The following is a 25,403-nucleotide window of genomic DNA, read 5'->3' on the forward strand; positions in this document are numbered from 1 at the left end:
TAGGTTCCAGACCCCTCTCAAAATTGTCATAAGTAACACATTATACATTATTTTTAAAGCTTTGAAATGAAGACTTTAAATGCTAAACAGCATTGTAAACCTAATAAAATAATCACACAACACATAATATATAATTAAACTAAGTTAAATAAACAAAAACATTTGCTAAACAGCATTATAAACCTAATAAAATAATCACACAACACAGACTTCACTTGCATTTTTCTGCAAACCGTTCTTTCTATGCATTCCAATCTGGACTGATTTATAGACAGGAAGATCTTGTTCCTTTGAAATCTGCTTGATAGCTCAGGTCTGGTTAAACTGATTAATTTCAGCTTGCTTGGCTTTGCTGCAACACAAGCGGACAGCTCCACCTACTGGCTATTTTAATAAATGCACTGCTTCTCAATGCTTTTCAATAGCAGTCACATGACTGGAAAAAAAGGTTGTTATTTTGAAACGGTGTAAATTGAACCGTTGTAAAACGAGGGCCCCCTGTATATATATATATATATATATATATATATATATATATATATATGTATATGTACATATTTATACCTATAATGGTAAATAAAAATCAATGTTTTTTTATTTAAATAATAATTTTGTTGATTTAAATAAAAAAAAATTAAAATAAAATGTTTTTGAGGAAAAATCTATCTTTGGGGTTTCAGATATAGCATAACATTTTAAAATGTACTTATATTATCAAATGTGTTTCATTCCTTTGGTGTCCTTTGTTGAAGGAGAGCATTGCTCTACTGGGGCCTACATTGGGTGAGACAGTGACAAGCAGCTAGCTCACAGTAGTGCATTGCTTACCTATGTAAGTAAATTGTTAAATTGTTAAAAATTACATGTTCTTTCTGAATTTACTTTCCCTGCAAATCTATATACACAGAATCAACCTATACTAAGTTAAAAGAAGCTCAAAGAATAGAAGATTGTTTGGAGTGGAATAGATCTGCACAAGGACCTAAGTGTGAGGAGGGAGGGACAATCATTAAAAATATAATATAATGTTATTTTAGTTAAATAAATCTATTTCAATTGTTATTGTTAAGGCAATCATTATTTTTCTACTTCCAATAAAGTACAGTGGACAAGTTGGATCAAATATGAATGATTAACCTATTAAACTGGAGATAGTTCACCTCCAAATAATTTCAATTATTTTAATGATCTATCTATGCATACCTAATGTTATACAGCCAAATCAGTAATGGTCTGTTATAACAGGAAAAATAATCTGAAAAGTGAATATTTTAAAAATGAAAACCATGATTTAAATTGATTTAAATTGGTCTTACTGACTAGTGATTTAAATTGTGATTTAAATCAATTTAATGTCAATCAAATCCACCCTGATACCTATTTCTATAGATATATAGGTATATATATATATTTTACATTAACATTATCTGATATAAATAGAAATATCTCTCTCTCTCTCTCTCTCTCTCTCTCTGTATATATATATATATATATATATATATATTTATATATATATATATAATGATACAAATTATATATTTTTCTATTTGAAATATGCATAAAACATTTCGGGTTTCGCAATAATTATTATTATAGATACTGTAAAATATGTATATATACATTTATATTCTATGGATTATTTAGAATTTTTTACATCTATCCTAATTATTTACATTATTTATTAATATTTTTAAATATTTTATAAATACATAATGCTCCTTAAGATAACTCATGTCGGGTTGCCGCACATGAAGAATGTGTATTCCTGTCGGGCTTAAACTAATTTTTCATGTGCCCAAACCAGACATGAGTTATCTTATGTCATGTTATGTATTTATTAAATATAATAGATTTAAAATATTAATAATGTAAATAATTATTATAGATGTTCTAAAAATTCTAAATAATCCATAGAATATATATAATTATTAATAATAAAAATAATTGTGTACAATATTTCATATTTAATATTTCTATAACGTGCCTTAAGATAACCAATTCTATGGGGCCTATTTAAGAACGTGTGAGCGGACATGATCCGATATTGCGGATCATGTATGCTGCACATCGATAAATGCTGACAGCATATGCATACACCGCTAGCAGGGGGTGTGTCAATCAACCCGATCGTATTGGATTGGGTTGATTTCCGGCGATGTCTGTCCGCCGCCTCAGAGCAGGTGAACAGGTTATGGAGTAACGGTCTTTAGAAGGCTCGCCAGAAACACGGGGCATCAAACTCCATGCGGAGCTTGATAAATAGGCCCCAATATGTGTTCTAACCTGACACCACACTAGACTTAAAGCACAAAGCCCGAAGGTGCTTTACGCATATTTTACATTCCAATGTTCTTCACATAGAAATGAAGTTGACGTTCTGTGCAACGTTAAATGCGGGCAGCGTATATGTCAGGCAGATAGGTTTGTGGGAGCAAACATTGTCCGTCCGGCCCTTACTAAATCTCTTCTTCTAAAATGACCTTCACTGCACTTTTCTTTGTCTTTAAACCATGCAAACACTTGAGCTGTAAATCTCTTTTTACTATCAAGGTGCTCTACCTTCCGCAGTTCTTTTCAGTTGTCCTCTCCCTTTATTATAGTATTTATTTTTATTGATGTGGAACAGTATTCTCTAGGCTTTCTCTAGCAAAAATAAATACATTTTAAGGGTTATATAAACAAGATCTATGTTTTATCTGGTTTTCAGCACTACTTGTGCGCCAAAACATAGTTCATGGTTTAGCACTAGAAAAGGGAAAACCACGTATTACAATCATATTAATCAGTAATCAGCTTATCAAGCAAGGCTGTTAATAAACTATAATGTGTTACTTAGCTTCGGAACATTGCAGATGTAACAGGGATGTCGTCTAGTCAGCACCATTCATCACTCCATTGCATTACTCCAATCTAATGCCTCTCTTTTTCTGTCTAGTTATTCCCTCTTATCTTTCAGTCTCATCTGAACCAATATAGTCTCCCCCCTGCAGTTCTACTAATTACACCGTTAGTTGCAGGCGTGTCTACATGTCATTTCAGTCATATTGTGTAGCTATGTTTTACTAAACTTAACAAGCTTTCCCAAAATATATGAATCGCTCACAGACAGTTTTTACAGAACGCACCTGCGTTGGAATGTTACTCCTTTCTAGATAAGATTCTGTTTGAACAAGCAACCGTGTAAAAAAAGATGAAAGCCGTATAGAGTAAAATACATGTCTAACTTTCCTTAAAGGTATTTTTGTTAAAGGGATATATGTGCAAAATATGTACAGTAGATATACTGAATAGTTGTATGCATACTGAAAACTACAACTCCAATTCCGAAAACGTTACGACAGTATGGAAAATGCACAAAAACAAACAAAAAGAGTAATTTGAAAATTCAATTAACCCTGTACTATATAGAAAAAACATTATTTGATGACTTTGTGAATGTAATGTTTTTTTTAAAATATATACTAATCTCACATCTGATGACTGCAACACACTTCAAAAAAATTGAGACAGTCCACTGTTTACCACTGTGTAACATCACCTTTTCTTTTAATAACCATTATTAATCGTTTGGGCACTAAAGACACCAGTTGGTTAAAGGGACATAATACTCATATGCTAAATCACTTAAAACTGATGCAGTATAACTGTAAAATCTAACAGGAAAATATCACCTGAGAGTCTCTATGTAAAAAAGGAAGATATTTTTCCTCACAATTTCCTCAGGTCGCCAGAGTAAGTCCTGTGTAAAAATTTATACAGGTAAAAAAAATAATGAAAAAATGAACTGCAGCCAATGAGCATCAACAGTGCTGAGGTCATGAACTCTTTTACTGAGTCCACGTTTGACAAGCGCTCCAAGCGAACTGGGACTCGCTTGGAGCGTGCTGGTAAAGCTGGGACTTTTCAGAGCAAGCTCAGATGCTTGTAAACATGGCAGCCTCCACGAGCAACACTATACATAATACAGTATATTTATATACACATGTGTTGCTCGTGGAGGCTGCCATGTTTACAATAATGTAAAATTTATTATCACGATTTGTGAAAGTACTATTAAATTTACAACACTTATATATATTTATATAAATAAGTGTTGTAAATGTAATAATACTTTCACAAGTAAGGGAGCTAATAATAAACGTTTGCATGTGCAAAGGGATCTACTGCACGATAATGGATTACAATATATAATTCATATGTGAGACGTTTCTATTTGCTTGTAATATTTCTAATACTTAAAAGGTATTAGAAATATTACATGCAATTAGAAGTGTCTCTACATATGCAGATCCCTTTGCACATGCCTACTATTCTATCAATCCGTATTGACGTGGAACGTTGCGATGGGAGTGTTGTGTCAAAGCTCCCTAACTGGTGACGTATCCACAGCGCCACGTCATCGCCACTGCCTATGTGCCGGCACTGCCTGAACGCGGCCTTTGATCTCATGAGATTTCACTTAACTCTCATGAGATTTCATAGTAAACTTCTTTAAACTGAATAGGGAAATCCCTTGCCTGTCCCGCAACAGGCATACTGATTTGCTGCTTAAAGCCCTTTACAATGGGGTTTTGAGGTAAAATATCTTTCTTTTGACATAGAGATGTTCAGGTGATATTTTCTAGTCAGATTTTTACAGCTATGCTGCATCACTTTCAAGTGTTTCAACATTTGGGTATCATGGCCCTTTAAGTTTAGCAAGCAGAATTTTCCCCCATTTATCAATTATGCATGTCTTTAGCTGTACGGGGCCTTTGCTGCCTTATTTTGCACTTCATAATGCACCATACATTCTGAATCGGAGACAGGTCAGGACTGCAGGTAGGCCCAAAACTCTCTGCAACCATGCGCTTGTAATCCAGGCAGAATGTGGTTTGGGGTTGCCCTGCTGGAAAATGCAGGGACGTCCCTGGAAAAGACGACGTCTGGGTGGCAGTATATGTTGCTCCAAAATATATACGTATCTTTATGCATTAATGTTTCCCTCACAGATGTGCAAGTTAACCATGCCATGGGCACTGACACCCCCCCCCCCCCCATACCATGACAGACGCTGACTTTTGGACCTGATGCTGATAACAGCTTGGATGGTCCTTTCCTCTTTGGCCCAGTAAAACACAATGGCTGTTTTTTCCAAAAACTATTTGAAATATTGATTCGTAAGACCACATAACAAGAGTCCAGAGAATTTGGCGGCGTTTCTGGACAGTGTTGATGTATGGCTTCTGCTTTGCATAGTAAAGCCTTAACTTGCATCTGTGGATGCAGCGGCAAATGGTGTTGGCTGACAAAAGTTTACCAAAGTATTCCCTAGCCACAGTCAGGATATCTTTTACAGTCTCATGACGGATTTTGAGACAATGACGTCTGAGGGATCGGAGATCACACACATTCAGAAGTGGTTTTTGGCCTTGCCCTTTATGCACAGAGATTTGACCGGATTCCTTGAATCTTTTTAATTATATTGTGCACTGTAGAAGGTAAAAATGTCCAAAATCCTACCGATTTGTCTTTGGGGAATGTTGTTCTCAAGGTTTTGGATTATTTGCTGATGCATCTGTTAGCAGATTGACCAGCTATGACCCATCCTTGCTCTTGAAGGACTAGGCCTTTTTTGGAGGCTCCTTATATACTTGACAGGGTTTAAAATTTTCACTAGCCCGCTAGCCATTGGCGAGTGGAAATTTAACAGTGGTGAGTGGAAGTTAGTGAGTGAATGTCTACAAATATTATCTAAAAGGTATATTATATATCCATGAAAGGGCAAGGATATGTTATTTCTCTATGGCTATAGGGACCCATTAGACTGTTAATTCTGAGAGGGTAAACAAGCACAGAGAGAGATTGGAGAGGAAAAGTGAAAGTGGAGACAAGAAAAGATTTGAGAGAAAAAGAATTTAAAGAAAAGACATGGCGTGTGAGTGAAGGGAGGGAGTAAAAAGAGAGATTGAAGATAGGAGGCAGTGGAGAAAGATAGATGAAAGATGATAATTATAAAAAAAATCCAGGTCTGCTATGACCTCACGTTAATGTCAACGCTCTCTGGTTTCTCTCAGTTCAACAACTTCCTTTTTTCTGTCCAGCTGTTGTTTTCCCCAGAACCCTAGTTGATGTTGCTAACTGCTATGCACTTATTATTGTTAATTTATTACTGTATGTATCATTATTTAATTTATGGTATAAAACAAAAACAATATTAAAAAATGACTGCACAATAAGGTGTTTCACATTGGCGGACAGGTTATGGAGCAGCGGTCTTTAGACCACTGCTTCATAACTGGTGTTTCTGGCGATCCTGAAGGCTCCATACGGAGTTTGATAAATAGGCCCCATTATGTGATGTTTTACTTTGTGAATTTAATGTATTTTTTAAAATATACACTCATTTCACATCTGATGACTGCAACATGTTCCAAAAAGGTTGGGACAGGGGCAATTTAGGACTAATAGCGATGTCACAAGTTGAAATAAGAAGGGAATGTGAAACAGGCAATCATGTAATCATAGGGGGAGATTTATCAAGCAGCCAATAAACTATGCATAAGTCAGATCTCAAATGTGACTGCAGCACATATAATAAAATTAATTGGTGATAAACATAACTTTCAAATTCTATGTAGATTCCAGATATCAAAATCCCAATTCCCAAAATCAAAACAAAGCGTTATTTTGGTCATAGTGAAAACAACTGGCCCAGATTACAAGTGCCGTGCTATTTTTTCGCACTTAAAGGGACATGAAACCTAAAGTTTTTCTTTCACAATTCAGATAGAGAATACAATTTTAAACAACATTCCTATTTACTTATTTGATCTATTTTGGTTCAGTCTTTAGATATGCTTTGTTGAAGAAATAGCAATGCACATGGGTGAGCCAATCACACGAGGCATCTATGTGCAGCCACCAATCAGCAGCTACTGTGCCTATCTAGATATGCTTTTCAACAAATGGTATCAAAGGAACAAAGCAAATAAGATAAAATAAGTACATTGGAAAGTTGTTTAAAATTGTATTCTCTTTCTGAATCGTGAAAGAAAAAATGTGGGTTTCATGTACCTTTAAGCGCTAACCACTCAAGTTAAAAAAATTAGCATGCCATTATAATGCCCTACGCATAATAGCCTAACTGAGCTATACAAATTCAGTTCACACAAATGGTTCCACTCAGTTAGCCGGTACACTAGCCTAAGATGTAATTGTCCCATTTTAACTTCACTCCCAGCAACATATAGGAACATGCAAAGTCAAATTTGATTTGGTAGATCTACAAGGTAGCAGCTTGTATATAGTTTGTTTTATTTAAAGCCTTGTTTCAAATAGGCAGTCAGTCTTTTTTGCATGGACACATGACCTTTAGTTTGAGATGTTTGACGCATTCACCCATTCATTCAGCATTCATTAATCTCCCACTTATTCACTTATTTACCCACTAAACGTGCTCCCCCCCCCACTCATTTATCTACTCATTCATTTGCCCCTTCCCTCATTCATTTACTCACTCATTTCCCCATCATTCATTTGATCATTTATGCGATACACCCATATTCCTCTCCTCCTTGAGTTATCAGAGCTGAGATACTTAGCTTATGTCACGCTTGTACATTTAGATTTTGGGACTCTAGCATATTGGATTTGGCAATGTCCTAGCATGCATTGGTTTCTTGTTATGCACTTATTAGCAACCCAACTATACCTAGTCACACATAGATGATGATTGTGCCCAGTGTTACTACAGTTTATCTCCTCCTATTCCACCTACATCTATTTCTTTAAGTAACCCCTCCCCGACGCATAATGAACCTTTTGGCTCCCAGGTTACATATCTTCGTATAATCGTTCACTTTATCACCTCCCTCCCCCCCTTATTGTATAGTATTCTGGTTCTTTGTGATTAGACCAGATACTTAATTCGCGGTTCTCTTGTGAATAACCGCAATTACCAATATTATATAATAATTATGTTCTCTATATATAATGTAAGTTCTCTGGTGTATGTAATGTATATGCTGAGTATCTCTCTTTCTCATCATAAGCTTGATGTTAATATACATTTTGATAAGCGCATATGCACCATGTTTTACTGTTTATTACTTATTAATGAAACGTTACAATTCCTAAAAGTAAAAAATGTATGAGGTTTGCTTAGTCTTGGGACTCTACGCATGACATACTATTGTCTATTCTTATCCTGTCATTAGAAACTACTGCATATTATACTATTTTTGACTTGATATTGATAGCTACTGAGCTCTTACTGTATGATGATGTTTCTCACTGTTACATTGCAGTTTTACCTGTATTTGTATTTGTATGTCATTTTATCATAAACCTCAATAAAAATAATTTAAACAAAAAAAAAAAAATTAGCATGGTCGGGTTATCGCTTGTATTACTCAGGTGCGCTAATTTCTAGACTTTGGATATTGTGACTGTGCTAACTCTCTCTCCCCATTGACTTCTATGGGGCCGCCTCAGAAAGCCTCTTTATTTATTTCTCGCATGCTAACCTGACACTGCACTAGACCAACTGCGCTAAAGTTGAAGGTGCATTAGGATATAGGTTGCACTTGATCAATGTCTGCTGCACTAACTCTTCTATGGTAAATGTGATTTACCAATGACTTCTAATATCAAGTTGCCCGCTAATGTTAGCGCAGTCCAGTGATACTGCTTATCATGTCCCACAATATAATTATCGCTCCACTTGTAATCTAGCCCAGTGTTTCTCAACTAGTACCCCCAACAGTCCAGGTTTTCATTATAGCTGAATTAAATGGTTAGTAACCTGCTCTCACCCATCAGTTGATTATTTCACCTGTGCATTGCTTCTGCTATAATGAAAAGCTGTCCTGTTGGGGGTACTTGCGGACCGCGGTTGAGAAACACTGATCTAGCCCACTGAGTTCAACTTGTTTTTGTATAATATAATTAACACTAAAATATCACCAAACCATTGCTTCTTACACTCTCCGCCACCTGAGAGGTGAAATCACGCTCGCTCAGGGTGATTGACAAGCCATTCTCTTGCATGAACCAGGGGACGGCATTACACACTCAAGCGAGTGTGTAATGGTACATACAGGCAGTGGATGTACAGAGTCCTCTGCCCGTTTGTTGCAAAGTTGTGCGCACAGGTTCTCAAGTTAAGAACCTTGTCCGCACGACCCTTAGTGCATATAAATCTTCATATGCCCATAATGAAAAATGCTTTTTTTACATCTTAATGACTCAAAAACTACTGAACTGATTTCCTTAAAAAAAAATCAGGGTTTGTAGTCACTTGCAGTCAAATATTTTTATTCATTTAAAAATATATATATGCCTTAACCCCTTAACGACCAAGGACGTACGCCACACGTCCTCAAAAAAAAGTCAGTTAATGACCGAGGACGTGTGGCGTACGTCCTTGGTCTGGAAAGCAGCTGGAAGCGATCCTGCTCGCTTCCAGCTGCTTTCCGGTTATTGCAGTGATGCCTCGATATGGAGGCATCCTGCAATAACCCCCCTTGGCCATCCGATGCAGAGAGAGCCACTCCGGATGAAGGGGAGGGGGGCGGGATCGGGGGCGGGACAGGCGGGGGCGCGCACGGGAGCGCGCACGTGCACAGGGGGCGGCGGGCGGGCGCGTGCACGGGGTGGGAGCGGGAGGGAACCTCTACACTGCAGCAAAAGTTAAGTTAAGAATAGTAAAAAAAAAAAAACATTTAACTAAATAAATTATGATCTAAGGGTTCTGGAAGGAGTGGGGGGTTGGTCTGGGGGGGGGGGGGAGCTACACTACAGAAAAGGGCTATGAAAAAACGAATAAACATACTTTTGTTACTAAACTGGGTACTGGCAGACAGCTGCCAGTACCCAAGATGGCGCCCATTAAGGCAGAGGGGGTGGGTTAGAAAGCTGTTTGGTGGGGGATCAGTGAGGTTGGGGGCTAAGGGGGGATCCTACACAGCAGCATATGTAAATATGCCAAAAAAAAAAAAAAAGCCCCAATATAGCTTTTATTTTAGTACTGGCAGAGTTTCTGCCAGTACTTAAGATGGCGGGGACAATTGTGGGGTGGGGGAGGGAAGAGAGCTGTTTGGGAGGGATCAGGGGGTCTGATGTTTTAGGTGGGAGGCTGAGCTCTAAACTAAAGCTAAAATTAACCCTGCAAGCTCCCTACAAGCTACATAATTAACCCCATCACTGCTAGCCATAATACACGTGTGATGCGCAGCGGCATTTGGCGGCCTTCTGATTACCACAAAGCAACGCCAAAGCCATATATGTCTGCTATTTCTGAATAAAGGGGATCCCAGAGAAGCATTTACAACCATTTGTGCCATAATTGAACAAGCTGTTTGTAAATGATTTCAGTGAGAAACCTAAAATTGTGAAAAATGTAACGTTTTTTTTTATTTGATCGCATTTGGCGGTGAAATGGTGGCATGAAATATACCAAAATGGGCCTAGATCAATACTTGGGGTTGTCTACTACACTATACTAAAGCTAAAATTGCCCCTAAAAGCTCCCTACATGCTCCCTAATTAACCCCTTCACTGCTGGGCATAATACACGTGTAGTGCGCAGTGGCATTTAGCAGCCTTCTAATTACCAAAAAGCAACGCCAAAGCCATATATGTCTGCTATTTCTGAACAAAGGGGATCCCAGAGATTAATTTAAAATAATTTAAGCCATAATTGCACAAGCTGTTTGTAAATAATTTCAGTGAGAAACCAAAAGTTTGTGAAAAAATTTGTGAAAAAGTGAACATTTTTTTGTATTTAATCGCATTTGGCGGTGAAATGGTGGCATGAAATATACCAAAATGGGCCTAGATCAATACTTTGGGATGTCTACTAAAAAAAAATATATACATGTCAAGGGATATTCAGAGATTCCTGAAAGATATTAGTGTTCTAATGTAACTAGCGCTAATTTTGAAAAATAATGGTTTGGAAATAGCAAAGTGCTACTTGTATTTATGGCCCTATAACTTATAAAAAAAGCAAAGAATTGGGTATTTCTAAACTCAGGACAAAATTTAGAAACTATTTAGCATGGGTGTTTTTTGGTGGTTGTAGATGTGTAACAGATTTTGGGGGTCAAAGTTAGAAAAAGTGTGTTTTTTACAATTTTTTCCTCATATTTTATAATTTTTTTTATAGTAAATTATAAGATATGATGAAAATAATGGTATCTTTAGAAAGTCCATTTAATGGCGAGAAAAATGGTATATAATATGTGTGGGTACAGTAAATGAGTAAGAGGAAAATTACAGCTAAACACAAACACCGCAGAAATGTAAAAATAGCCTTGGTCCCAAACGGACAAAAAATGGAAAAGTGCTGTGGTCATTAAGGGGTTAAAAGAGACGTGAAAGTAAAAATGAAAATGTCATGATTCAGGTAAAGCACGCATTTTTTAAATTACTTCCCAATTTACTCTGATGATTAAATTTGCTTGTTTTTTTGTTGGTATCCTTTGTTGAAGAGTAAAATTAGGAGTATAAATGCACTATTGGGAGCTAGCTGAACATAATGGTTGAACCAATAACAAGTTGCAAATGTGCAGCCTCCACTTACCAGTTACCTACTAGTAAGTACAGCATTGCTGATACTGAGCCTACCTAGGTATGATTATCAACAAATGATACCAAGAAAATAATGCAAATTTGATAATAGACGTAAATTGGAGAGCTGTTTAAAATGTTACGCTCTATCTGAATTAGGAATGATCAAAGTATAATTTTTATTTTTTTTTTAAAAAAAAAAAGCTTGATTGGCTACACTACATGTTTGGTTTGTGTTTATTGGACAAAGCCCCAACATAGGATAGTTTCTGTAAAATATTAATAATGTATAAAACAATGCTAAGTTTAGAATTGATGCCTGCAAAAAACTAAGTTAAATGCACCTCACAAAAATAGATTGTACTGGTAGAGACAATGGCCTCTATTTATCAAGCCGTCAACCGCAAATACGCTGGAATTCCGCAGCATATTTGTAGCGAGGCTGATTCGCCATAGTTATCAAAGGCTAGAGACCAGCAAAAGTAGAATATATTGACGTAAGCTACGATCCGCCGTTCTCAGTCAGACACAGATCGATTCTTATGTCACTCCAGATGTGCCGAACGCAAGTTCGGCACAATCTGACTACTTTTGCTAGTTATCAAATAACTAGCAGGTACGCTCGGCACTATTCCGGCCCAGCGTACCTGGTTTTCAATCCGCCGCCCTGGAGGCGGCGGATCCCATAGGAATCAATGGGAGTCTGACAGCAGCGAAAGCTCATGTTCGCTGCTGTCCGATATCCCAATGATTTCTATGGGAGATGTCTGCACCTAACACCCTAACATGTACCCCGAGTCTAAACACCCCTAATCTGTCCCCCCTACACCGCTGCCGCCTACTTTATACTTATTAACCCCTAAACCGCCGCTCCCGGACCCCGCCTCCACTATAATAAATATATGAACCCCTAAACCGCCGCTCCCGGACCCCGCCGCCACTATAATAAATATATGAACCCCTAAACCGCCGCTCCCGGACCCCGCCGCCACCTACATTATATTTATTAACCCCTAATCTGCCGCCCCCATACCGCCACCACCTATATTAAATTTATTAACCCCTATTCTGCAGATCCCGCCGCAACTAAATAAATTGTTTAACCCCTAAACCGCCGCTCCCGGACCCCGCCGCAACTAAATTAAATGTTTAACCCCTAAACCGCCGCTCCCAGACCCCGCCGCCACCTATATTAAACTTATTAACCCCTAAACCTAAGTCTAACACTAACACCCCCCTAACTTAAATATTATTTAAATAAATCTAAATACATATTACAATTATTAACTAAATTATTCCTATTTAAAACTAAATACTTACCTGTAAAATAAACCATAAGATAGCTACAATATAATTAATAATTACATTGTAGCTATTTTAGGATTTATTTTTATTTTACAGGCAACTTTGTATTTATTTTAACTAGGTACAATAGCTATTAAATAGTTAACTATTTAATAGCTACCTAGTTAAAATAACTACAAAATTACCTGTAAAATAAAACCTAACCTAAGTTACAAATTAATAAAAAAAAAAAAAACTACAATTAACTAAAATTAAATACAATTAAATAAACTAAACTATAGTACAAAAAAACAAAACACTAAATTACAGAAAATTAAAAAAAATTACAAGGTCAATTCTATTGGCTGATCCTATTAGCCAATCGGAATTCGAGGGACGCCATCTTGGATGACGTAATTTAAAGGACCAGGCATTCGGTGTTAGGACGTCGTTGGAAGAAGATGGCTCTGCGTCGGCTGGATGGATGATGGCTCCGCTCCGCTCTGGATGATTGAAGATAGAAGACTTGTACGAAGAATCAGTAAGAAACTGACAAAAGGGTACAAATGTAGCACTCTGTGAACGTATTAATGTAACATAGGAGGTGAAAGAATTGAAAAAATTAAAATATAACTTTTACTAGATCAAGTTAAAAACAGGGGATTTACAAACATTTTAAAAGAATTTGGATGTACTACCTATTAGCTATGTAGTGTACCTACTGGCTATTGGAGACACATACCCTTGTTAGGTTGATGTATAGTCTCTAAATAAATCAAATGACAGGGTTATCCCTTGGTATGTTACTCTAGGTACTATATGCCCCTAAGTTGGGTGAGTTACCATAAACACTTGAGACTTATGAGATTTGATCACTGCTGTATACCACAAATTACCAAAAGGACTGAAAAGTCTTATTAATTCTCATTTATTACCTGTTAGTACCACAATAAATTGTGCTAGGATTTCTTTAATAATATGAGAACTCAGTAGATAAACTCTAATACTGGGTTATAAACTCTCATTTATTACATGTTAGTACCACAATAAATTGTGCTAGGATTTCCTTAAATAATATTGTGAGAACTCAGTAGATAAACTCTAATACTGGGTTACCTTTTATTATCGTTTTGGTTATTACTGACAAGTATATAGGTTGGTAATGGTATTATTACCTTTAGTACTATACAACGTGAAGAGTCTGATAAACTCCTTGTGTTACCTATTAATACCGTGATAAACTGTACTTATATTTCCATTGGAGTTGTTATACAGAATCAATTATTAAACTCCAATAGTAAATTAGAACCATTCATTAAATATCGCTGGTCAGTATCAAGGAGGTCAGACCTTTATGATAGTACCTGCAGTGCTATAAAAGTTGAAGAGTCTAATAAACTCCTTGTTTTACCTATTAATACCGTGATGAACTGTACCTATATTTCCATAGGAGTAGTTATAAAGAGTCAATTATTAAACTCCAATTATATATTAGAACCATTCACTAGTTAGTATTAAAGAGATCAGACCTTTGTATAGATGTTACCTTGTTGGTACCGCTAATAGTGCTGTAAAAAGGTAAATTGTACTTATTTATTACTTCTATAAATATATAGGTATATTATAGATTTGAATAAGTCTAGTATGACTTCTATAAATATCTAGGTATAATATAGATTTAAATAAGTCTAGTCTGATTTTTGTATTTCCTATGAGTAAACAAAGTTACTTGTCTAGCTAGTATGGCTGAATAGCTTGCACTAGACACCGCAACTGCGGCAAAAAAGTTTTTGAAAATACTATTATTTCATTGTCATTTAAATAAGGTAGTATATCAACAAATTTTAGTTAAAAACAACATGTAAGGAAGAACGGGGGGGACGCCACTGACGCGTTTCGCCGTTGTGGCTGTATCAAAGGGCAGTCTCACACTGTCTTTGTGAGATTTAAATACCCTTAAGTGTTAACCGATTGGCTGTTAGAGAGGGCCTTAGTTGTATCATTATGTTCGATTGGTCGTGGCAGTGGGTGTGCCCATCCCTCTGCAAGATATCTCACTATTTTTGACTTTTCTGAGCCTGTCAAGTCCTTCTTTTGACCCATTTTGCCAAAGGAAAGGAAGTTGCCTAATAATTATGCACACCTGATATAGGGTGTTGATGTCATTAGACCACACCCCTTCTCATTACAGAGATGCACATCACCTAATATGCTTAATTGGTAGTAGGCTTTCGAGCCTATACAGCTTGGAGTAAGACAACATGCATAAAGAGGATGATGTGGTCAAAATACTCATTTGCCTAATAATTCTGCACTCCCTGTATAGTGTGCTCTATTGGTTTTAATACCAAAATCACTAAATATGTCTTCCAAGTGGGAAACAGATAGAAAATCTAGACAAGAAAAAAAAGAAATAGACCTAAATGCTGTGTTTGAGAATCCATCAGCAAATACTACAATCAGCCCAGATTCTATGAACCAAACACTCAAAGATATTCATAAATTAATGTTTAAACAGGACAAGCTGTGGTGGAACCATCACTTTTTCGAAAAATATATAGAACTCAAACTCATACCTAGAGGTTTGAGAATACAGCTTTTTCCTGCCTTTGAGTTTCGCAACCCAGAACACAATCAAGAATGGGAGACAGCACTTTCAGAGTGTTCGGTAAAACTAATGCAAATCTTAATAAAACATGACAAAGAAGAATACGAGCTTCTAGAAACCAAAGTACAAGAATTAAATACAAAGTTACAAGAATTTGAATCACTCAAAGAATTTGAATCAGCATACAAACAATACCAGAAAGAGTTAGACAAATATGAGGCAGAAATTAAACTCACGAAACAAAGCAAATTAGGCAGAGACAAATCTGATTATGCCAACAACAGAGTTTATAAATGGAAAAAGAAATTTAATGTAACTAACACCAAATCATCTAAAGTCACCATTGTGCAAATCGACATCTCAGATACAGAGGGTGAAGACTCAGAAACCCCTGAATCTGATGTTGAACCACAGACCTCTACAGGGGGGATTAGCACAAGAATAACCAGAGGTAAAAGGAAAGATTTTTTAGGACAAAGTGCCTCTTCCGATTTAGACACACCAGAAGAGGCAGGGGAAAAGCCAAAAAGGAACAACAAAAGTCAGCCACCAAACAAAACCAACAAAAAGGCTGGAAGCCGTATCAAAGACCCCCGAGCCCGTTTTCACAGATGAGAACGACTCATTAAGGATAATTAATCTTTCCCACAAATTGTTGACAGATGATCATATACAAGTACTCTCTAAAGGCATGACCTTCTGTCCTACCCCTGAATTAGACAAATTCGAACTAGTAAAAGATGTACAACTATACATTCGAAAAATTGCCTTAAAAAGACTCTTTCTGAATAAATCTCAAGATACAAGTCAGTCAGAAAACAATTCACTCTCGGCAGAAGAGAGAATTACTCTTGCTAACCTTGAGGGCTTACTTGAAGAAAATGAGACTATAGAAAACACAGCTACTGCTGGTGAAAATGTGAAAAGGACAAAATGGCGTGATAAAATTAAAAGCAAATCTAAATTCATGCCTAACATCAATCAATGCTCTCAACTGCAAGTTTTCAGTGACATTATATGTGAGAAAATCCTTCAAATTCCAGAGATGAAAACTAAGGAACAAAAAGCACTAAAAGATATGCAAACGTGGAAGGACACGATCATTAGAAATTCAGATAAGGGGGGTAATATTGTCCTGTGGCCATTAAATATGTACCGTCTTGAAACAGACAAACAACTAAGGGACAACTCTTGTTACACTAAACTGAACTACAATCCCACACATGAATACCTCCAAGCATACTCAAATCTGATAGAGGGAGCCAAAAATGACAATATTATTAACAACAAAGAATATCAATTTCTAAAAGTATCCAACCCGACTGTCACTACTTTTTACTTAATCCCGAAGATACATAAAAATCAAACCCATCCCCCAGGGCGACCCATAGTATCTGGAATAAATAGCCTTACTGAAAAGGCCAGTAAATATGTAGACTACAGACTTAGAAATTATCTCACTCAAATTACTTCTTATGTCCAAGATACCACGGATGTCCTAAATCAACTGAACGATATTCACATTTCAGAACAGACGTGGCTTGTGACAGCTGATGTTGAATCTTTGTACACTTGTATTAAACATGAGCTAGGAATTGAAGCAGTACGATGGTTCCTAGAAATGGGCTCAGAAGAAGAACCTATTCATGATGAATTTGTCCTTGCATTATTACAATTTGTATTAAAACATAACTTTTTTACCTTTAACAACGGGTTCTACTTACAAATAAGAGGTACCGTGATGGGTACAGCATGCGCTCCCACCTATGCCAACCTTTTTTTAGGGTGTTGGGAGCAAAAGCATGTCTTCTCTGATACCAACTCAAAGTTTCTGGAAAAGATTCCTTTCTGGGTGAGATATATAGACGACGTGCTATTCCTTTGGGAGGGTTCCAAAGAGGAACTGGATTCCTTCTTCCTTATCTTGAACACAAACCAATTTAATATCAAATTGACTCATGAAGCCAGTCAAATGAAAGTAAACTTTTTGGATTTGGAAATTTAAAAAACAGAAGATGGATTATTATCCATGGATGTACACAGAAAAGCAACAGCTACAAACAGTGTTCTACATAGCTCTAGTGCCCATGCCCCAAATACTATACAAGCACTCCCCATAGGAGAATTTTTGAGAATGAGGAGAAATTGCTCCTCTGACTCCAATTACAACAAGAGAGCTAAAGAACTCACTGAACGCTTAATATCAAGAGGTTACAGCAAAAGGGCAATTAAAAGGGCAGAATTTAGAGCTAGAACCACTGATCGAACAGAATTACTCCAAAAGAGATTGAAACCTAAGGAAGATCAGATAAGGTTTATATCAACTTACAATCCCAAAAGTAATTACATAAAATCTCTATTTCAATCTAACTGGCACATCTTGATGTCTGATCCAAAAATAAGAACAATTTTGGGTGATAAAATACAGACGGGATACAGAAGAACCAGAAACCTAAAGGATATTATCAGCCCTAGTCACCTTGCAAGTGAAAAAAACAAAAGTGCTTTCACCAACAGCTCATTCAAAACTTGTACCACATGCAACTTCATGCTTAAAATACAAACAATACATGATCGGTTTAATAAGCCACACAAAGTAAATGCACACATTAACTGCCAAACTCAAGGTGTAATATATGCACTACGCTGCAATTGTAATCTATTCTATGTCGGCATGACAACCAGAAAAATAAGAGTAAGGTTGCAAGAACATCTCAGAAACATTAAAAATGCCAGAAAAGATTTACAAGCAGAGAAACAACTCACCTCTGTGGCCAGACACTTTTTGTACAAACATAATTCCAAACAAAGTGATTTAAAATGCTTTGGAATACAAAAGGTTAAGCTGGGAATCAGAGGTGGAGATGTGGAAAAAACCCTTCAAAAAGCTGAGAGCAAATGGATTTTTCTCCTCAACACAGTTTACCCACTAGGGTTAAATGAATGTAACAACCTTTCTCCTTTTTTGTAAAAGTGCAAGAGATAGCACAATTCTATGACAACACAGTCCAACTCTCCTGACATCCTTGCGAAAATTGTCAGTATTCCAACTGCCTAGTACAATTAATTTCTAATATTACCAGTCATCTATTTATTTATAAATTAGCCTTTATGATAAATAGGGAGATCCCATAAGATCAATAAATTATCTCAAGGTCTAAAATGTTTAGATCCATTATAACTGAAGGGAATTTTATAATTATTATAATATTTATCATAAGTTAACTTTACACCTCAAATCCCCCATTGCTATATATAGGTTATTCTTTATTACTAAATAAGAGCATTTATAGTTCTAAAAACAAAAACAAACACTCCTGTGTATTATTTGGATTTTGGATCTATATATTATCATTATCTTTTAAAATTTCTACTATCACATAATTCACTTTAATTTTGCACACCCATTGAGGTTCTTTTTAAATATTAGTTCACCTCCTTTAGCATAGCCCCTATCACTATGCATAATAATTCTTTCAGTCACTTTGCTACCTTAGGCACAATATTCATGACTCAATAATACACATAGTATTATTCTCAATGTAGTTTTTTTATTATTTGACATGGTTAGCACATTACTGTAGTTGTTTTCACACATTTAATGCATTAGACATTAACACATGATAGCACAGAATCACGTTGATCACATTACTTATTGCAATAATTTCAAATAACACAAATAGTTTGGTGGAATTTTCTTTAAATCTTTAAAACTTAATAGCCTTAAAATCCATTTTTCACACTTAATTCAAAGTTTTGTACATATACACACCAATGTTTGTTTCATTCTAACCTATTAAAAGCTCGGCAAGATATATATGCAAAATAAGGATACACTAGTATTCAACCGTGAATTAACAATGGGCCAGTCAGTGTCAGACTAGGATCGTAACTGTAGGTGGATCTTTTACTGGGGATGATTAGGACTGGTTGCCACCAAATATCGTCATCATAGAGGCGTGACCTAAACGCTTTAAAAGACCAGTATGTGAGCGGCGCGCTCACCCTTTGAAAAAGCCGAAAGGCGAAACATGTTAGGGACGTTAGGGACGCTAGGGTACTGGTGATGAGCACTTGGAGCTCATGTATTTTTAGTTATCCTTTGGAACCTTAGGAATCTTTATCTTATAATTAATATTTACCGCAGTATGTTAACCTAATCTGGGTGGTGGATAATTGGAGCACACCGCTGGTGTTTAATACAGCTGAACGCCGATAGCTTATAACTTAACCTATATTACGGAAGTTAGCAAATATGATTCATTATTACTGAACCTAAGTAGCAATAATATTAACGTATAGCCACACAGGTTTCACTGTTTATCGCAACATTTATATTCTATACTGAGTCGTAAACAACAGGGGTGTACCGCTTGTGAATTCACTCAGCTGCTCCTTAACAGTTTGTGATTTAACTCGCAGCACGGCAGTTCTCAAATTAGATTCACTAAGACTGAACTGATAGTAGCAGCTATAATAATTGTAAACGGCATTTACTAATACTGACAAGTATTTCACTTATACGGTACTCCAGGGTAATTACAAACTGCAGCTAACCTACATCTGCTTACTGGTTACAGCTGAGAGATTTGAATATTACGATACCATCAGCTAACCAAAGCTAATGCATTTGATGTGTAGTTATATGGAATACACTCACAGAGTAAGCGTTAAATTCATGTAGCAGCGGATATTTTTTAAGACCTTACTACAGATATCATAGCAAGTGTTATCCCTTTAAGAGTACCTTTAACCTTTAGCATACGTTATTAGAAACTTACACTAAGCAACAATTCGACACAGAAATGAAGAGAAACTTTGTTACACAAAATGTTTGTTAAAGTGTAATAACACTGATACTGGTTATCTTAAACAAGTCCAATACATCTGTTAACTTAGATATTAACTAATAAAGTATCAGTTCTAAATATCTGGCAATTTTGTCACCTGCATGGATAAATTTAATGGAATTTAACGTATGTTATATTAATAATTTCTCTAGCTGTGTGTAAACTCGTACGATATATTAAGAGAACACTTATTCGAGTAGTACATTTCCTGAATCATGCTTAACAGTTACAAGGCACAACAGTACCGTTGTAAATAGCCAGAACACTAGACCTTCAGTAGTAATATTGTTGCACATTGCGACCTCGATTACACTGGTATCTTGTGACATAGTGTATTTGCCTGCCAGGCTCTGTTTTTCTAACACCGATGATAATATCATTGCTTGGCTCTAAGCTTACACTTACTTTTCGATATACAGGGAGTGCAGAATTATTAGGCAAGTTGTATTTTTGAGGATTAATTTTATTATTGAACAACAACCATGTTCTCAATGAACCCAAAAAACTCATTAATATCAAAGCTGAATATTTTTGGAAGTAGTTTTTACTTTGTTTTTAGTTTTAGCTATTTTAGGGGGATATCTGTGTGTGCAGGTGACTATTACTGTGCATAATTAAAAGGCAACTTAACAAAAAACAAATATATACCCATTTCAATTATTTATTTTTACCAGTGAAACCAATATAACATCTCAACATTCACAAATATACATTTCTGACATTCAAAAACAAAACAAAAACAAATCAGTGACCAATATAGCCACCTTTCTTTGCAAGGACACTCAAAAGCCTGCCATCCATGGATTCTGTCAGTGTTTTGATCTGTTCACCATCAACATTGCGTGCAGCAGCAACCACAGCCTCCCAGACACTGTTCAGAGAGGTGTACTGTTTTCCCTCCTTGTAAATCTCACATTTGATGATGGACCACAGGTTCTCAATGGGGTTCAGATCAGGGGAACAAGGAGGCCATGTCATTAGATTTTCTTCTTTTATACCCTTTCTTGCCAGCCACGCTGTGGAGTACTTGGATGCGTGTGATGGAGCATTGTCCTGCATGAAAATCATGTTTTTCTTGAAGGATGCAGACTTCTTCCTGTACCACTGCTTGAAGAAGGTGTCTTCCAGAAACTGGCAGTAGGACTGGGAGTTGAGCTTGACTCCATCCTCAACCCGAAAAGGCCCCACAAGCTCATCTTTGATGATACCAGCCCAAACCAGTACTCCACCTCCACCTTGCTGGCATCTGAGTCGGACTGGAGCTCTCTGCCCTTTACCAATCCAGCCACGGGCCCATCCATCTGGCCCATCAAGACTCACTCTCATTTTATCAGTCCATAAAACCTTAGAAAAATCAGTCTTGAGATATTTCTTGGCCCAGTCTTGACGTTTCAGCTTGTGTGTCTTGTTCAGTGGTGGTCGTCTTTCAGCCTTTCTTACCTTGGCCATGTCTCTGAGTATTGCACACCTTGTGCTTTTGGGCACTCCAGTGATGTTGTAACTCTGAAATATGGCCAAACTGGTGGCAAGTGGCATCTTGGCAGCTGCACGCTTGACTTTTCTCAGTTCATGGGCAGTTATTTTGCGCCTTGGTTTTTCCACACGCTTCTTGCGACCCTGTTGACTATTTTGAATGAAACGCTTGATTGTTCGATGATCACGCTTCAGAAGCTTTGCAATTTTAAGAGTGCTGCATCCCTCTGCAAGATATCTCACTATTTTTGACTTTTCTGAGCCTGTCAAGTCCTTCTTTTGACCCATTTTGCCAAAGGAAAGGAAGTTACCTAATAATTATGCACACCTGATATAGGGTGTTGATGTCATTAGACCACACCCCTTCTCATTACAGAGATGCACATCACCTAATATGCTTAATTGGTAGTAGGCTTTCAAGCCTATACAGCTTGGAGTAAGACAACATGCATAAAGAGGATGATGTGGTCAAAATACTCATTTGCCTAATAATTCTGCACTCCCTGTACAAAATGTTGCAACAATATACTATGTAGTGATTCAGTATATCCAGCAACGCTACTCACACTGGCATGCTGCTTTAATCTCAGTGATTCAGTGCATCTAGTAACGCTACTTACACTGGCATGATATGACTCAGTGATATGTCATTCTAACCCTTTAGACATACTGATTCCAAGTGTGCTTATAATTCAATCACGTTACAATTTGCTACTTTAGCCCCTCAACAGATTTAAATACAGCTGTAAATGTATATTTATTTTGATATTCACCTACAATATCAATTTCAAAGGGGACTCTACATAAAGGCCCTATTACTACGTTTAGTACATACAGGGGAATATGAGTACAAATTCACCAGCAGCATCACACTAACTCACTACACTTGAATCTCCTCTAACGGGGGGAGATTTAATGAGAGTGTATGCTGTTAGCTCCTACACCATATATTCAATTTAATGAAGTTATTACGTATCTGCTACACCCTCAATTATAAGTCTTTTTATTTAGAATTTCCTGGCTCCTAAGAGTGTTTTTAAGTGTGTGTTTTCCAATTTTAATTTGCCTCTAATAAAAGTTCATTTTTAATTTAGACCAGTTCAACCAGACAGTTTTGTCTTTGTTCTTTGCACAATCTTGCATGATTTTCTCTGTTACCCAATCAGATTTCACTGAGAATTCCCCAGAGTGCTATATATGTAGTCTTTTTCAGATTAGGCTTACCCAGCCTATCTGACAATTTTGTTTATTGTTTGATTTGTATTGGCTAAAAGCAATGCCTTTTTATGTCCATCTGTCTTGAAGGAATTATAATATTGAGGAGACATGTGGAATCAATAACTTTAAATACATTCAACGTGTTAATAAAAAGATAAAATGCTTCCGCAGATAAAAGTCAGACTCATGTTTTTTGTTTTTTTATTTTAATATTATATTTTCTGTCTTGCTTGCTGATGTTGTGAAATATAAGCTAGGATGTTGCATGGCAGCACAGAATTTGAGATCTGATAGGAGCTACTTTCTAAATTTAATCTGAGTCCCTGGCAGCGTAGTGTGTTACTGATGGTAGCCTTTGTTACGTTGGCCCCAGCTCTCTGCAGGTCATTCACTAGGTCCCCCTGTGTGGTTCTGGGATGTTTGCTCACCGTTCTTGTGATCATGTTGACCCCACGGGGTGAGATCTTGCATGGAGCCCCAGATCGAGGGAGATTATCAGTGGTCTTGTATGTCTTCCATTTTCTAATTATTGCTCCCACAGTTGATTTCTTCACACCAAGCTGCTTGCCTATTGCAGATTCAGTCTTCCCAGCCTGGTGCAGGTCTACAATTTTGTTTCTGGTGTCCTTCGACAGCTCTTTGGTCTTCACCATAGTGGAGTTTGGAGTGTGACTGTTTGAGGTTGTGGACAGGTGTCTTTTATACTGATAACAAGTTCAAACAGGTGCCATTAATACAGGTAATGAGTGGAGGACAGAGGAGCCTCTTAACGAAGAAGATACAGGTCTGTGAGAGCCATAAATCTTGCTTGTTTGTAGGTGACCAAATACTTATTTTCCACAATAATATGCAAATAAATTCTTTCCAAATCAGACAATGTGATTGTCTGGATTTGTTTCCACATTTTGTCTCTCATAGTTGATGTATACCTATGATGAAAATTACAGGCCTCTCTCATCTTCTTAAGTGGGAGAACTTGCACAATTGATGGCTGACTAAATACTTTTTTGCCCCACTGTATATATGTATGTATATAGGGCCCCATTACATATGCAGCGTCACCCGCAAAAGCTGGCAATGCCGTTTTTTGCGTGGGTTTGGTATCCTATATACAGCGCCGCATATGAACGCGGCACGTATATTTCGCCCGTCGCCCGCAATTTTTACTCCCATAGGCTAACATGGGACCGCGTCGTAAATCGGTATCCAACATCCAGCGCAAGGACTTACGTGGCGAAAATGGAGAAATCTTACTGCGCTTTTTTGTATCCTATATACAGGGCAGCATCTAAATGCGGCACGTATATTTCACCCGTTGCTCGCAATTTTTACTCGCATAAGCTAACATGGGACCGCGTCATAAGTCGGTATCCAATATCCAGCGCAAGGCCTTACGTGGCAAAAATGGAGAAATCTTACTCCATTTTTACCTCGCCATAAAAGGCAGCCGTAGCAGGCCTTGCGCTGAGTATGGGAGCGCCGTAACTCCCGAAAATGCCTGAAAAAATAAACTAACACCTAACGCATGCGCAATGTCTAGCTACCTGTCAACCACAATCCCCCACCGCAATAACTAATAAAGTGTATTAACCCCTATATCTGCCATCAAACCCACACTGCAAGTAATAACTAAATTATTAACCCCTAAATCCGGGAACCCCAACATCGCAAACTACCTATTAAAACTATTAACCCTTAATCCGCCATTAACCCACAACACAATAAACCCATTAAAACTATTCCCCACTAGTCAGCCATTAACTCACAACGCAATAAACCTATTAAAATATTAACCCCTTAACCCGCCAAAGCCCACAACGCAATAAACCTAACACCTAACCTAACCCCCATAACCTAACACCCCCTAAATGAACCCAAATTACCTAATTTACTAAATACTAAAGTTACTATTAAATTATAAAAACCTAACACTACTTTAAAAATACAAATAAACTAAGTATAAATTAAAGGGACAATCTAATCAAAATTCTGGAGTAGACTGTCCCTTTAAGCTACAATTACAGAAAATAAAAAAAATCTAAGATTACAGAAAATAAAGAAAATTACCAAATTTTACAAAAATTATACCTAATCCCTATGAAAATAAAAAAGCCCCCCAAAATAAAAACACCCCCTAATAAACTACCAGTAGCCCTTAAAAAGGGCTTTTTGCAGGGCATTGCCCCAAGATAATCAGCTCTTTTTTAAGAAAATAAACAACCCCCCCTAACAGTAAAACCCCCCACCCACCAAACCCCCCAAATAAAATAACCTAACACTAAAACCCCTAAACTACCCATTGCCCCGAAAAGGGCATTTGTTGGGCATTGCCCTTAAAAGGGCATTCAGCTCTTTTACTGCCCACCCTAGCTAAATAAAATAAACCCCCCTGTCCTGAAATCCGGCGGAGAAGGTCC

General features: G+C 37.0%; 1 protein-coding gene across 6 annotated transcripts in view; it reads right to left on the reverse strand.

Annotated features, from left to right (window-relative positions):
- Positions 1-25,403, reverse strand: part of LOC128656167 (allantoinase, mitochondrial) — a 120,088-nt gene that overhangs the window by 42,221 nt on the left and 52,464 nt on the right. The gene's annotated exons all lie outside the window — the stretch shown is intronic.

Source organism: Bombina bombina, chromosome 4 (genome assembly GCF_027579735.1).
Source record: "Bombina bombina isolate aBomBom1 chromosome 4, aBomBom1.pri, whole genome shotgun sequence".
NCBI lineage: Eukaryota > Metazoa > Chordata > Amphibia > Anura > Bombinatoridae > Bombina > Bombina bombina.